Source organism: Lolium rigidum, chromosome 5 (assembly GCF_022539505.1).
Source record: "Lolium rigidum isolate FL_2022 chromosome 5, APGP_CSIRO_Lrig_0.1, whole genome shotgun sequence".
Classification (NCBI taxonomy): domain Eukaryota; kingdom Viridiplantae; phylum Streptophyta; class Magnoliopsida; order Poales; family Poaceae; genus Lolium; species Lolium rigidum.
In genome coordinates, this window is record NC_061512.1 from 226,727,990 (window position 1) to 226,744,887 (window position 16,898).

Consider the following 16,898-nt stretch of genomic DNA (forward strand, 5'->3'; position numbering starts at 1 on the left):
TGTATCGAGAGGGAATACTTCTCATGGATCCAAGATCCTTGAGCCAACCACTATGCCATTTGTGTCCACCATACCTACCTACTACATGGTATTTATCCGCCATTCCAAAGTAAATTGCTTGAGTGCTACCTTTAAAATTCCATCATTCACCTTTGCAATATATAGCTCATGGGACAAATAGCTTAAAAACTAGGGATTTCTATTTTCGTGCCCTCGGGTCCTTAGTTGTGCTCAGTTTTCCCCAGCTCCTTAGTTTTTCCTCAGTTTTACCCAAGCGTTTGTCTGAAACCATCAGACGTGATGTAACGGCCGGTTGCCCGACGGTTGACCGTTATCTTCGACTAGTGGGGCCACGTAGAGCCCGCAAAGACACGTCGGACCATCCATCTTTGTTTGACCGTAAGCATCGCTGTATCCACGACCAAAACGCGAACGAGTGGGGCTTCGGTATATCAAATGACAAGTACGGCCATGACGCCGATACAAGGGGCAATACACGGGTAGGATTAGATTTTTAAACGGAGCTCTACGGCGATGGCACGGAGGAGGTGGCATGCGGGGTGCCGAGATGAGATCGACGTCCACAAAGAAGCTGCATGAGGCGAGACCGGACGCATTAGATAGATATGAACTAGACGCGTTTAACCATGCAAAGAAGAGAAGAAATGGTCGACGACATCGACGACCACCTCAAAACTTTGACTGACCGTGTCGGACACGAACGCGAGCAATGTAGAGAAAACTAGTGTCTCTCCTTTCCGGCGTGTATAGGTGGGTGCTAGGAGAGTGTGGTGGCGAAGGGAAAGATCTCGCGGCGGTCCGTGGCGTCCAGCGATAGCGGGTCGGCGTGGCCGTGCCCACGGCGGCGTGCATGCATGATCGGCATTGGCATCGGCATGTACGTTCGGCATTGGCCTCGGCGGTATCTCCGGTGTGTCGGTGATCGAATGAGGGGACGGGATTGAGGGTGCATCCCGACGTTGACCTAGCGGTGGCGGCGAGCATAGCCGTTTCGACCATGCCGATATCGGCATCGGCATCGTTTGGAGGCTGTGGTGCTCGAATCAAGTTGGGATTTGTTTCTTGTAGGCCAAAACGAATTTGAAACAAGTTTCATGTTGAAGGTTAGGTAACGAAAGTTTGTAACTATCCCAAAATTATACTAGCGCCATGGTGAGGTTCTTTTTGATAGAGCTATACGGTTGGGCAAACTTTTTTGACACTTTTTAGATAGGGTTCCTTGTTGTTACACGTATGGCATCATGTATGGAAAATTTGGGGTCATTTGGAGATGTTCGAAAAAATCACTTTGCTTAAGCGCATGCCGTTTCGTCTCGCTGAAACCAGCTTTTCTAACAAGGTGATTTTTTCTACCTTCTCTAAATAACCTCAAATTTCATACAGATGATCTTCTATACATAGATAGATAGATTGTTTCGTTTTTACATTTTTCGAACTTTTTATTTCCCTTTACAATACCCAATTGATTTTCGAGGTCAAAACCTCGAAAAACAGCATCATGTATGGCATCATTTTCACCCTAAATTTTACGAAACTTTCCCTTTTAGATATTCCTTGTTGTTATAGGTATGCCATCATGTATGCCAAACTTGGTTAGGTCTCACTCTGAAACCAGCTTTTGTAACAAATTAGGTTTTTTCGCGTGAAAAGTAATGGCTACAACAAATTGTTGATGGTTTATCATTTTTTGCGTGAAAAGTAATGGCTACAACAAATTGTTGATGGTTTATCATTTTTTGCGTGAAAAGTAATGGCTACAACAAATTGTTGATGGTTTATCATTTTTTGCGTGAAAAGTAATGGCAACAACAAATCGGTGATGGTTTATCATATTTTTTGCGTGAAAAGTAATGGCTACAACAAATTGTTGATGGTTTATCATTTTTTGCGTAAAAGTAATGGCAACAACAAATTGTTGATGGTTTATCATTTTTTGCGTAAAAGTAATGGCTACAACAAATTGTTGATGGTTTATCATTTTTTGCGTGAAAAGTAATGGCAACAACAAATCGGTGATGGTTTATCATTTTTTTTGCGTGAAAAGTAATGGCTACAACAAATTGTTGATGGTTTATCAATTTTTTGCGTGAAAAGTAATGGCAACAACAAATCGGTGATGGTTTATCATTTTTTTGCGTGAAAAGTAATGGTAACAACAAATCGGTGATGGTTTATCATTTTTTGCGTGAAAAATAACGCCTAAAACAGTTTATAATTTTTAGCGCGTGAAAAATAATACGAGAAAACCGCCCTTCGGCAAGCTAATTAACCGCCAACAGAGAGAGAGAGAGGGGTTATCCCGCCCGTTCCCTATATCATACGATCAACGGTCGGTGGGCACGATCCGCGTGACATGGGCTAGACCAATCAGAGCGATGATGCACGTCTGCGAGAATTTGTGAAGAGAGAGGGCAAAACCGAGTACTATCAAGAAACCAAGGGCACTTGAGTAGTAAATAGACTAAGGGATTCAAATATGAGATTTAAAAAATGGAAAATGCGTGTTTTGTACAATGAAACCCATCTTGGCCTACCTCAAACTATTTGCAATACCAATATACATCGAGTGTGAGAATTGTGGCCTCATTTAGACAAAGTATGATTTGGGGGAAGCTGTTTTGGGAAGGGCTTATTGTGGAAAACCATGCACCTTCATAGCTACTAGGTGATTTGAGAAGTGGCAATTTGTGGTAAAACTTGATTTATCTATGATTTATCTATGATTTGAGAAGTGTCAATTTGTGGTAAAGACTCCATGAGTAAGTGCCACTCTTTTTAGGATTTTTTTGCACATTAAATGACTCATTTAACTAGTTAATCCCATTTGTTGACTCTCTGTTGACCAGCCACTTGAGGGTAAAACTGAGTATATTGCACTAGCCAGTATTAGCACTCGAGGGGAAAATTGAGCACACAAAAAATGCTAGTATAAGACTCGAGGGTATACCTGAGTATATCTAAATTTCCAGGGTTAGACTCGAGGACACGTGCAATTGTTGACGCGTAGACGCGGGTCGCGGTGGAGAAGTCGAGACGTGCAATCGTGGACGCGTGTCGCGTTGCGGAAGTCCAAGACGTGCGGACGTGCACACTGTGCACGCGTAGGACGCGGGTCGCATTAACCACCCCTCGCCTTTATAGACGCCTCCTCCCACTTGTCTCTGTCACTCTCACTCGCTCACGCATCGCCAACTCTCTCCCACGTCCCATCATCTTCTCCAAAGCAAAAACCCTCTCCCTCTCCCTCTTCCTCTTCCTCTTCCTCCGCCGGAGAGATGGACAAGGAGAATGCCAATCCCATCGTCGAGGTTGGCTCGAAGCGCGACGCCTCCATCTTCGGCCCCGTCCCCTCGACGGACGCCGCCGCCGCCGCCGCCGCCGGTGCATCGGAGGCTGCTGCCGCCGGTGGCGATCGGATCCCGGCGGGATGGGACCCCTACGACCCCGTGCCGTACGTCCCGCCCCCGAACCCCTACGACACCTCCCTGGAGGACCCATGGAACGAGGTAACTACGGTTTGCTTCCTTTTTGTTCCCCATTCCTTTTTGAACCCTATTTTTGCTGGTGTAGATGGATCCGTAGATGGATCAGTATTGGGCTAATATTTGCGCCGATTTTATTCCATTTTGTTTTGATCACTTCTTGATTTGGGGTTCGGCTGTTCGGTTAATTTATGCAAATAATATTGGATCTCAATCAGTTAATTTATGCAAGTAATCATGGGATCTCAATCGGTTATTTTATGCACTAATCAAAAGATATCAACCGTTTAATTTTGCAAATAATCTCGAATGTGTTCAAGTTCAGATCTAGTTCAGATCTAGAATCCGTTTCTTTGCCTATGATGAATGGTTGGGCACAAATTTTTACGGGGAGGGTTCAGCGAACCATTGCCGTGTACAAATCATGTTGTGCATGAGCTTTAGTTCGCTTACCCCTTCCTCGTAGATATATAATCATGTCCACTCTAACCGAGGCTGACTCGTTTTTCTTAACTTTGTTATCATGTACGTTAGTCATCGTTGCAACTCATTCACTAGTTTCTGTTTGATATGGATCGGATGTACGGCGGCCGACGTCGGCAGCGACGAAGAGCAGGGAGGACGTCAAGACTCGCCGAGTGCTGCGGAGGCTGCGGGTCGGCCGATACATCTCCTACTTCGCCAAGGAGGTGTACAGGTGCCCCTTCCGCACCAGGAGACTCGGCGCCACGGACTTCAACCGCCTCGTCACGCATGCTGAGAACATCGGCAACACCTTCCCCAAGGTCGGCACGACGGTGAACGTCCACTCCTTCCGCGCCAAGCACGGGCGCTCGGCATGCACCTCCGCGGCTTCCGGCGGGTGGAGATCTCCGCCGGGCGCATGCCTCCGCTCAAGCCCAAGGCTCCCAAGGGGAGCAAGAGCAACAAGTGGAGGGAGAGCCGGATGGGGTAGGCGGAGTCCCGGACGTGTGCTCGCTGCTCGCTGCTTTGCCTCCTAGTTTGTTGTTGGGATCCCTTTGTTGTTAGCTAGGGATCCCTTGTTGTTATGTTAGTATGATGGTGCTTGTGAAGAACCTGTTACTATGTTGGCTGCTGTGTATGCAGCCTATTATCTATCCATATTATCTAGGGATTATCTATCCCTAGTCTACTATATTTTGTTGGCCGTACTTAGTTTTCTTGATTTACTATGACTTGTGAATTTATCGTACATTATCCTGGAGATTTGCTTCTAGATTTAACTACATACATATGAACCGGAGGGAGTACTAGATTTGCTGCCATATTGGGCAAACAACGAGGGCCAAAAGGCACAAATAATTGAAGAAAGTCAGAAATGCAAGCTTCTCTAGATTTTATACTAATTTGGTGAAAAGGACGAGAGAGAAAGAGGGAAAAAGGTGCACTTAATAGGGATGCCAATTTGGGGCCGAGAGAGACAGAACCCAGCTCCTGCTCACGTGCAACCAAACGCTTCTCGTCCTGTCCCACGCGGGCCCTTTCTACCCGCCCCACGCGACGCGGGCCCACACGACTCGGCCCCACAAGACGCGGCCCCACACGTGACAGAACGGTCAACTAAGCGGGAATCCTGCCGTCTGAGCTGCTTCTGCGGGTTTCAAACAAGGGCTTGGGGAAAACTGAGGAAAAACTAAGGAGCTGGGGAAAACTGAGTACAACTAAGGACCGGAGGGCACGAAAATAGAAATCCCAAAAAACTATTGTGGTATTGAATATGTACTTATGCACTTTATCTCTTATTAAGTTGCTTGTTGTGCGATAACCATGTTTCTGGGGACGCCATCAACTATTCTTTGTTGAATATCATGTGAGTTGCTATGCATGTCCGTCTTGTCTGAAGTAAGAGAGATCTACCACCTTTATGGTTGGAGCATTCATATTGTTAGAGAAGAACTTTGGGCCGCTAACTAAAGCCATGAATCATGGTGGAAGTTTCAGTCTTGGACATATATCCTCAATCTCATATGAGAATAATAATTGTTGCCACATGCTTATGCATTAAAGAGGAGTCCATTATCTGTTGTCCATGTTGTCCCGGTATGGATGTCTAAGTTGAGAATAATCAAAAGCGAGAAATCCAAAATGCGAGCTTTCTCCTTAGACCTTTGTACGGGCGGCATGGAGGTACCCCATTGTGACACTTGGTTAAAACATGTGCATTGCAAAGATCCGGTAGTCCAAGCTAATTAGGACAAGGTGCGGGCACTATTAGTATACTATGCATGAGACTTGCAACTTGTAAGATATAATTTACATAACTCATATGCTTTATTACTACCGTTGACAAAATTGTTTCATGTTTTCAAAATAAAAGCTCTAGCACAAATATAGCAATCGATGCTTTCCTCTTTGAAGGACCATTCTCTTTACTTTTATGTTGAGTCAGTTCACCTATCTCTCTCCACCTCAAGAAGCAAACACTTGTGTGAACTATGCATTGATTCCTACATACTTGCATATTGCACTTGTTATATTACTCTATGTTGACAATTATCCATGAGATATACATGTTACAAGTTGAAAGCAACCGCTGAAACTTAATCTTTCTTTGTGTTGCTTCAATGCCTTTACTTTGATTTATTGCTTTATGAGTTAACTCTTATGCAAGACTTATTAATACTTGTCTTGAAGTACTATTCACGAAAAGTCTTTGCTTTATGATTCACTTGTTTACTCATGACATTACCATTGTTTTGATCGCTGCATCCACTACATATGTTTACAAATAGTATGATCAAGGTTATGATGGCATATCACTTCAGAAATTATCTTTGTTATCGTTTTACCTCGCTCGGGACGAGCAGTAACTAAGCTTGGGGATGCTTGATACGTCTCCGACGTATCGATAATTTCTTATGTTCTATGCCATATTATTGATGATACCTACATGTTTTATGCACACTTTATGTCATATTCGTGCATTTTCCGGAACTAACCTATTAACAAGATGCCGAAGTGCCGGTTCTCGTTTTCTCGCTGTTTTTGGTTTCAGAAATCCTAGTAACGAAATATTCTCGGAATTGGACGAAACGAAGACCCGGGTTCCTATTTTCACCGGAAGCATCCGAACACCCGGAAGGACCGGAGGGGGGCACCGGGCCCCCGCACCATAGGCCGGAGCGGCCCAGGCCCCGGCCGCGCCGCCATATGGTGTGGCCACCCCTTCGACCCTCCCGTGCCGCCTCTTCGCCTATATAAAGCCTCCGTCGCGAAACCCCCGATGCGAAAAACCACGATACGGAAAACCTTCCGGAGCCGCCGCCATCGCGAAGCCAAGATCCGGGGGACAGGAGTCTCCGTTCCGGCACCCTGCCGGAGCGGGGAAGTGCCCCGGAAGGCTTCTCCATCGACACCGCTGCCATCTCCACCGCCATCTTCATCACCGCTGCTGCTCCCATGAGGAGGGAGTAGTTCTCCATCGAGGCTCGGGGCTGTACCGGTAGCTATGTGGTTCATCTCTCTCCTATGTACTTCAATACAATAATCTCATGAGCTGCCTTACATGATTGAGATTCATATGATGATGCTTGTAATCTAGATGTCACTATGCTAGTCAAGTGAGTTTTACTTATGTGATCTCCGGAGACTCTTTGTCCCACGAGTGTAAAGGTGACAAGTGTGTGCACCGTGTGGGTCTCTTAGGCTATATTTCACGGAATACTTATTCACCGTTGAATGGCATAGTGAGGTGCTTATTTATATCTCTTTATGATTGCAATGTGTTTGTATCACAATTTATCTATGTGCTACTCTAGCAATGTTATTAAAGTAGTTTTATTCCTCCTGCACGTGTGCAAAGGTGACGAGTGTGTGCACCGTGTTAGTACTTGGTTTATGCTATGATCATGATCTCTTGTAGATTGCGAAGTTAACTATTGCTATGATAATATTGATGTGATCTATTCCTCCTACATATGCATGAAGGTGACAAGTGTGCATGCTATGTTAGTACTTGGTTTAGTCTTTTGATCTATCTTACACTAAAGGTTACTAAAATATGAGCATTATTGTGGAGCTTGTTAACTCCGGCATTGAGGGTTCGTGTAATCCTACGCAATGTGTTCATCATCCAACAAAAGTGTAGAGTATGCATTTATCTATTCTCGTTATGTGATCAATGTTGAGAGTGTCCACTAGTGAAAGTCTAATCCCTAGGCCTTGTTCCTAAATATCGCTATCGCTGCTTGTTTACTCGTTTTACCGCGTTACTACTGCTGCGTTACTACCGCTTGTTTATCGTCCCGGGCAAAGCACTTTTCCGGTGCCGTTGCTACTACTTATTCATACCACCCGTATTTCACTATCTCTTCACCGAACTAGTGCACCTATTAGGTGTGTTGGGGACACAAGAGACTTCTTGCTTTGTGGTTGCAGGGTTGCATGAGAGGGATATCTTTGACCTCTTCCTCCCTGAGATCGATAAACCTTGGGTGATCCACTTAAGGGAAACTTGCTGCTGTTCTACAAACCTCTGCTCTTGGAGGCCCAACACTGTCTACAAGAATAGAAGCTCCCGTAGACATCAGCCGTCCACGAGGCCACAAGGCAACCAAGGCCGACATGAAGCGTGATTCTTCGGCCATGCATTTGGGCGGCACCTTGAAGGGTATGCTGAAAAAGAGGCGTCACGGACAAGAGGGATGAGAGGAAGCGCCGGGAGAAGGAACATGACATGAAGACCTACTACGATATCCAAAAGAGGAAGCTTGAGATTGAAGAGGCCAATGCCAAGACGAGGGCTAGGGAAGTGGAGCTCAAAGAGAAAGAATTGGAGCTTATTGCAGCGGCAAGGGCCAAAGAGGTGGAGCTGAAGGAGAGAGAAGTTGAGCTGAAACACCAAGCCGAGGACCACATGATCATGACCGCCAACTTGACCGCCATGAACGAGGTGAAGAGAACTTGGTTCGAGAAGAGGTAGAAGAAAATCCTAGACCACACAAATTGAGTTGACAATCTCAATTTGTAATTCTTATAGTTGTTCTTTCGTTTCCTGGTCAAGCTACATTTTAGTTAATATTATTCTATATTTTTAGATATTATTTATAAATCGGTGTGGCCAAATGGCCTATTTCCCAAAGAAATAGATCATATATTAGCTGCGTTGGCCAAATGGCTGGCCGCTGCGTTGGGCGTACCGCGCGACCAAAAATGCCAGGCAGACGCCGGCCACTATCCGCGCGTCCACCCAAACAGATGCAAACGGACGAGTGGGTGCGCCCGTTTGCATCGGGCCGTTGGCTATGGCCCGGTTACCGATCCCGCGCTCGCGCGTCCGGATGGGTCGCGGCGGACAAAAAACGCGGCCCAACGCGGTGACACATCCATAAATCGGATGGCCGCGGTGTTCGGGACGACCCAAACCCGGCCCAAATCTGGGCCAGGTTTGCGTGGCCGCGGATGGCACACGACATGCTCGCGCGTCCACCTGGTCCGCGTGTCCGGCCCACCTGTCCGTGCTCGTGAATCCTATTAAATGTGGACTGGGGAGGGGGACTGTCCCCACTCCACTATGGCCATCGAGCTCGAGCTTCCGCACCACCATAGACTCGAAGTGCGAGTTCGAGCCATCAGCGAACGACCACGAGGCCGACAGCAGTCGGCGAGCCGCGCCGTCGGCCTTCGACATGGGGCCACCGACGGCCATCCGCGACCGGATCTACGCCACCGTCGTGGTGGCGCAGATCTTCTGGGAGGCCGGCGCCCCAATGTCGTGGGGCGACATGTACCTCCCCCACGGCTGGCACCTGAGCCCAGATCGGGTTCTGGTGCCGCTGATCCCGGCCACCATCCACGCACGCCTGGCGGAGATCCATAGGCGGCGTGCGCAGCTGCCGGCGAACCTCCGGGAGGGCCCCTCCGACAACGACACGAGTCCCTACTGGGACTTGTGGTTTGAGGTGGAGCACGATGCGCACCGGCGCACCTGCTTCACCTCAGCGATGGCAAGGCCTCGCGTGTAGCCACGTATGCCGGCTAGGAGGGCTGGCCGCCGCCCCGGCAGCCTCTACATCGATGAGCCCGCGGCTACTCCGCCGCGGGCCGCGCCAGCGCCACAGGCCCAACCCGAGGAGGACGATGACCCCGAGCTGCAGGCCGCGTTGGCGGCGTCCCGCAAGGTCAACGACCTCGAGGAGCTGGCCAAATGGTCGTACCTCGCCGAGGTGCTGCATGCCTCCGCGCTGGAGGAGGCGGCTAGGAAGGCCAAGGAGGACGTCGACGCGTGGGCATTCCTCGCCATGGCGCGCTGGTAGGAGAAGGCCACGCGCCAGGCCTCTCTCCGGGAGGAGGAGGAGCACCTAGTCGCGCTCCGGCACGAGGCGGATCTGCAGGCCGCTGCGGCGGAGCAGCGGCAGAAGGAGGCGGAGCGGCTGGCACGCCTACGCAGGCCGACGAGCCCTCCGGATGCGCACTCCGCCTGGGAAAGGGCATAGTGGTCGCCCTGGCCGGAGTATGTGGCGCCCTCCGGCGTGTCTAGCCGAAACAGCGTGTCGCTGCCGGGGGGTGTCGTCCTCATCGACGGCGACGACGACGAGTACTACTAGGAGTAGGGTGGCGCGCTGGCGGCCGCCGCGTCCCAAACCCTAGAATTGCCCAAAATAGGGCTAAGTTTAAATGAAATTTAGTTTAATTTGTTTCTCTTTTTTTTCTTTTTTTGTTGTCTTTGACTTTTGCGTTGTATCCGCGCGTTGGGTGCAGTGTGCGACCCAAACGGACCGTCGGCCAGATTCGCGTGTCCGCGCGGCCACCCAAACGGCCAACGCGTCCAGTTTGGGTCATAGCGTTGGAGATGCCCTTAGAGCATCTACAGTCGCGTCCCTCAAAAAGCGTCCGACATAATGATTTGGGACGCATTTGGGGATAGCGCTGGACAAAAAGAGACCAAAAATCTGTAAAAAAAAGAGGCTCTTCCTAGCCGCGTCCCTCAAACAGCGTTCGGATGCGTGCATTTTAATAGAGGGACCACTTCATGTGGAAAAAGTAGGTGAGAGAAAGTGTGGGAAAAGAGAATGACATGTGGAGACTAGGGGCTGCATGCATGCATCCGGACGTTGTTTTTGTGTCCGGCATCCTGGTAGAGACTCTATATTAGAGTCTCTACCGGGGATGCCGGACACAAAATGAGGCGCTATTTAGCTTTAGAGCATCTCCAGTCGCGTCCCCCAAACAGTCCCCCAAACGGCGCCGGATTGAGCGTTTGGGGGACGTGTTTTATTTGTGCCGCGTTTGGGAGATGTCGCTTCCCAGCCGCGTCCCCCAAACGCCGCCCCGAAACATTAAAATACTCTTTTTTTTTTGCATTTTTATTACAATAAAGAGTAGAAACATTGCACAAACTAATACATAATTGGGAATGTGGTTTACACGAAGATATAATTTGGAACATGGTTTTCCACAAACTAATACATAGTTTGAACCATGGTTGACACAAATATAAAACATTGCAAAATAACTAAACCTAACTAGGCCGAGCATCGAAGATTTCGTGTGTTCGCTGCCAAGAAAGAACACTCGCACACACACGCAGTCACCCAAACTGGAAAATCTAGCTGTTGACGGTGCCCCTGTTGGTTCTTTCGAGGAAGACCAACCAGAAACTTCCGTGCATATTTTCGCTGCGAAGAAACAACACTCAGTCGTCGTCCTCCTCAGTGTTGTCGCCGTGGTAGTGCCGGCGGCAACGCGTCTCGTTGAACACCTTGACGCTCATGTCCCCCTCGGCAAGGTAGGAGAACATGAGCACGAAGCCGACTTCGAGGCGGTGGTAGCGCGCGAACTTCTCCCAGCCGATGTGGAGGTACATCTTGTCGCGCGCATTGTAGATCATGTCCATGATCCACCGGCAACAGCCGCAGGTAGCCTCCCGCAGATGCAGCAAGCCCGGCCCGTCGCCGGCGACAAAGTCGGCGAAGGTGTCCGGCAGCCTCTGGATGCCGTGTGGGTCGCCCTTGAGGACGACGACGAACTCGAACATCACTTGCCGCTCCTCCTCCTGCAGGTCTAACGATGAAGACGACGGCGTCGCAGGCGACGGCGAGCGTGCAGCTCTACCGCGGCCACGACCACGGCCGAGACCTCGTCCTCCGCCTCTACCAGCCATGGCGTCGACTCTTGAGATGGTGGCGGCTAGGGTTGGGGAGAGAGGCGCTAGGGTTTGTGTGTGAGATGGACGATGAGAGGCGGCCCTTTTTATAGGCTGGAGGGAGGCGGGGGAGCGGTGGCGCTCATTAACGCCGGCACAAAGAGATAGGCGCGACGAGACGCTTCGCTGCGCCTCTGCGGGATCTGCATCGTCGCCGCGCGCCAATAACTTCCGCCGCGAGGTAGGCGACAGTTAGGTTAAACTTCAATGTGCCACTGACGTGTCGGTCTGGCCACTCCCCGCCTCGCTTTTCGTTGCGTCCGGTGTCTCCGGAGCGTCCCCTGTGTAGCGGGGATGAGCTCGAGGCGCCGGACACCGTATCAGGCCGCATCGAACAAAAAGTGGCTTTGGGAGATACAGCTGGGAACGTTTTTTTGTCCGGCGCGTCTCAAGTCTTTAGGAGACGGTTTAGAGGAATTGATTGAAGATGCTCTTAGAAAACGCCGACTGAAAAACGTTTTTCTCTATTTCTTATCCGCCCGTTCTCCAAACGACATTTGGGAGATGCGAGAGATGCTCTGATAAACGGAATAGGCGAGGCACGCCATCGGCCGAGCTCGAGGAGGACGTGCTGCCAACCGAAGCTTCCGGCCTCGAGTCTCGGAAAATGGCGTCTTGGTGCCACCAAAGTCAAAACCAGCCGGATTTAACCGGCCTCGATCAGCTCACTGCGTGTGCATGCGGGTACTACTGATTTCGGGGCGCCACGCCACCAGACGAAACGGATCCCGATGGATGCAGGACCGCGCGCGAATCCAGAGCTGTCAGTGACATTACCGCTGTTGTTTGACCAGGGCGCGCCCTACTCTTTTCCCATTCGAGCTCTTCTTCAACCTGACGCCATTTTTAACCTCATTGGGGCTACGCTCCTCGGAGAGCTTTCAGCCACTTGAGATCGGAGAGACGGAGACTAGATGCACGCATGATCATGAAAAGGATTGACAAAAAAAGATAGGAATCTCTCACTACGAGAGAAACTCTAGCTCATCCCCGATATCAATCCCGATATTGGGTACCTGGGATAGGGTACCCGATACGCGTTTACATTTCTGAAAACTCAGGGCGCAGCATCTCAAATCAATAATACTATGTAGACAATTTTATAGAAACGTTTCGCGCTTTTTTTTTCCACGCAGATAGCTCACCTCAAAATATTAAAACTAGATTAGGCCTGAAAGTCCACATGCTTAGCCAGATTCTCAAACATCATACCCTAACCCCAAAGATCCACGTTGTCGCGCTCATAGTCGTCGGAAGACCTAGGAGGACCCATGAAGTCGTGCTTGAACTCCATAGGATGTGGCACATAGGAGCTCCCTGCCTTCACATCGTTGCCTCCCCCCCCCCCACGCCAGGGATGTCACCATCGTACACGAGAGTGTCCTGCGGGCATGGCCTTCTCCGAGCGACGGTGGTACATGTGTTCCGCCACCTCGATCCTCAGAGGATGGACTACGTTGGCGGCGACCGTCGGTGAATCAGTGCGTTTAGAATTGCGAAAGAGGGCTTAAGGATGGGAACCCTAAAATGCTCTTCGACCCAAGTACATAGTGGCCGATGAGCCGTTATTGGGTACCTTGATAAATTTATCCATGGTGAGGCTTTATGGCTTTATCAGGGTCTATTCGGACCGTGAAATACCTTGATCACGGAAAATGACCAAAGCTATCTAGTTCCGGCCAATTTTCCGGGATCTGATATAGTTACTCTGGGAGCAATAAAAGGCAACATGGCTGGAAAACCGTATAGCCATCCATTAGAAAGTAGGAGTACCCACACAACCAGAATCTACACATGCATCCTCATCGGCATGTGCCATAAAGCTAGAGAACTGACAAAAACTGGCCGTGGGAAAGTGAAAGTAAAACGCAATGTATTTCAACTTCAGAAATAGAGTACCCCCGTTCCAATAATTAGCCACTTACAATCATGAACCTCGGCTCCCAACTGAGAACACCAGAGCGTGCATGGTACCCGATCGGTTGATGAATGAACAGTCCAGAGTGAAGACCGCACGTCAAAGGCACGTCAGAAGCCAAAGAAAAAGGGAGAGATCGACGAGATTCAGAACAACTGCTAGTACGACGAGCGACACTATTTTCGCTCCCATAAATGATTCTTCCAAGGACCAGTCGGTGACGATCATGCAGCCCTAAAATCTGATCGCAACAGTGGTTGGTGCATTCAGGCGTGTATCCGGCCGCTTCGAATATCCGAATGAACAATGCAGGACTGTGCTAATACAGTGGTTGCCAGGAAACTAATTACAGGAACAAGAACAGGGGTCATAAAAGTGTTGGCTAACGTAGCTTAAATGCTTAAGAAAGTGTTCTGCTTCAGTGGTCCGCCCCCTCTGAAACTCACCAGCAATTAAAACACAAAGACGACTCAGATTAGCCAGACTTACAACTCCATGGAAAAATAATTGGTAGTTAACACAAACAAGGTATGACTGGCCAGCAGTAGGTACAAGCTTTAGTTCCCACATTTGCTTCAGCAGGGCTAATCAGATCAGATACAACATGCGTGCTCATTGCAATTGGCAACCCTTCTAAGAACAATAATCAATGTTAATTAGAGAGAGAGATATTTGAAATAATCAGTAGCAGGCTAGCAGCAAATCAAAACCATTACAGTCAGATCGACATGCATTTCGTTACTACTGCTAAAACGTAAGCAAATCTCAGAGGGATTGTTGAGTGAGAGCGATTATAACACGAAGGGACAGCCATCCCTACTACCATGCATGGAGAGAGGAAAGCTAAAGAAACTGGAGAGGAAAATGCCTGGCTTTCCCGTGTATGCCGCCGCCGACCTCTACACCACTAACAGCTTCTTCTTCTTATCCAGCTTACCGGGACATCCTGCTAGCATCCTACCACGCCGGAGAGGAAGGCGAACGCGCCACCGCCAAACTGCTCACCGGCCTGCCGCGCCTCCCCGGTCGAGACGGCGAGCCAGGCGCCTCCTCGCGCATGCTCGTGTCGCAGGCTGCTTGAGATGTCAGACCAGGCTGGAGTTGAAAGACGCAAGAGAGGCACGCGGCGCCGGTCGGACGAAGAGGCCGCCGGGGGAGGAGGAGGGAAGCCTTTTCTGTTTGCTCTGGGGCTGCTGACTGCATTTGCCTCGAGAATATTTTGGGAGGCCCTTTAAAGACAGGAAAGCCGAAGAGGCGCCGGCTCAGGAGGCCGCGCGCGCCCGATTGATCGATCCCCGAGAGGATCGTCTGCGCGCTGCGTGGCGTGTGGCGTGAGCGCGTGGTTGGTGTGCACGTACGGGCTTTGCCCACTAGCTAAGCTAGGTTAATTAGGCTAAAATCAATGTGGAGTGCAGCTGTGCGCATACAGACGACAGACGAGTGTGCGTGCACCCAGCCGTGCAAATGCCAAACCCTAAACTCGCGGTGGTTCGGTGATTTAAACCTCCAACTCAAAATCGCTGTCGTTTGTACTTTAAACTAACCATTTTTTGGTCTAAAGCTAACATTTAAAATTGTTTTAGAGGTGAAGACGCGTGACAACTATCAAACGGGATTCTTTTCAATTGTGGGCCAGGTACCGGTTGGGGGTTAACCACATCGCGCGGGGTCGAAGAGGTCCAGCGAGCCAAATAGACGAGAGAGGAACGAAATTAGGGTTCTGGTGGCATAGTTGAGCTGCCGGAAGAAGGAAGGGAGCTGGGCACCGGTGGTGTGTCGGGAGAACCCAATGGTGTAAGCCAGAGAAGCTTAATTGTGACTACAATACGCTCTGGAAAGCACCTAGATGGATCTCGTGGAGTGTTCTTAACCCCGGCAGGAGGTACTATGCCTGTGTCGATGCAATGGTGAGCACCTCTGCCTCCACCCTATTTTCTTCCTTTTTCTCTCTCTCTATGTCTGATTGATTTTTGTTGGTACAGTTGAACAGAATGGTCATGGATGTGGGTATGTGGAGTGGCATGGTCCTCGATTGCCAAAGTTTTTGACTGATTTACTTGAAGATCTACATGCTGAAGTTTGGACGCCGCGAGGGCAAGAAATTGTGCCTCGGTCTGATGAATAAAGAGGAATAGAGGCAATGCTTAGTGCTAGCTTTGCAAGATGAACTAAAGGGGAAGAATGCGGAGTTGGTTGCACTTAAGGGCAAATGTGAGAGAATTGCGTATGTTGTAATTGTATTTTTTGCTAGGTTTAGTTGCATGGAAGTTGTTACGGTAGTGAACTTGTTAGGTGAATGAATGATTTAGTGTCAGGTTAGTGTGTGTTGTTGGCAATGTACTGCTGATGCAGTGAACAAATTATGCAATGTATTGATGATGCAATGTGTTATGTAGGCAATTATCAATGTTTTATACTAGAAATTCCATGGAATTATATAAATAGAAAAAGAAATAGAGCAACAACACAAAAAGCTGGTGGATTGACTTGACTACAATATTACGCAGTGGTCTGCAATATTACATTGTCTTTTAGCACTAACAAAAGAAATGAAATTTAGCTTGAGACATCAACAATGTCTGCAACACTACATAAACCTTGAACATGACATTTACCTTGGGACATCATCAATGTTTGCAATATTACATTAGAATTGTTTTCAACATTGCAACATTAACAAAAGCACAATTGGCACTCCTGACTAGTAATTTCCACTACATGTGAAATAGATGTAGCTTTGCACTGAAGATGCAGACCTCCTTATTCGCATATTTTGCTCCAGTTCCTCTTCCTATAGTAGAAGATGTTCCATGTTGTGCTTGGGCATCAGATGATCCAACCTATGAAGTTGCAGAAATTTTCCTTGGAGGTTTAAAACTGCTAGTTGTTGTTGTAGCTTGAGAAACATTTGGTGGTCTAGCTCTTGGAACCGTTGTAGGTCTAGCTTGGGGAGCAGGAATAGTAGTAGAAGCAGATGCAGTGCTTTGGCCTTGCTGGTAAATTTAAAAGACTAGATTTTGAATTACATTTGATTTATAAATGAAGAGAATCATGCCAAATAGAAGAATGGCATTTGAAATAGCAAAGAATCACCTTAAATATTAGCATAATAGCATTTGAAATAGCAGAAACATACCTTAGTAGGATTCTTTGCTTTAGTCCGATGATCATTCCTTCTCGTGCCTCTCTCAGGATTTCCAGCACACCCTGACTTGTTGTATCTAGAATTTCCATAGAGATAACATTCTATAATTGTGCCATGTTTGCTCATTTTCTGTTTCTTCTCTTTTTCTAGATTTTCTGCCATTCTCAC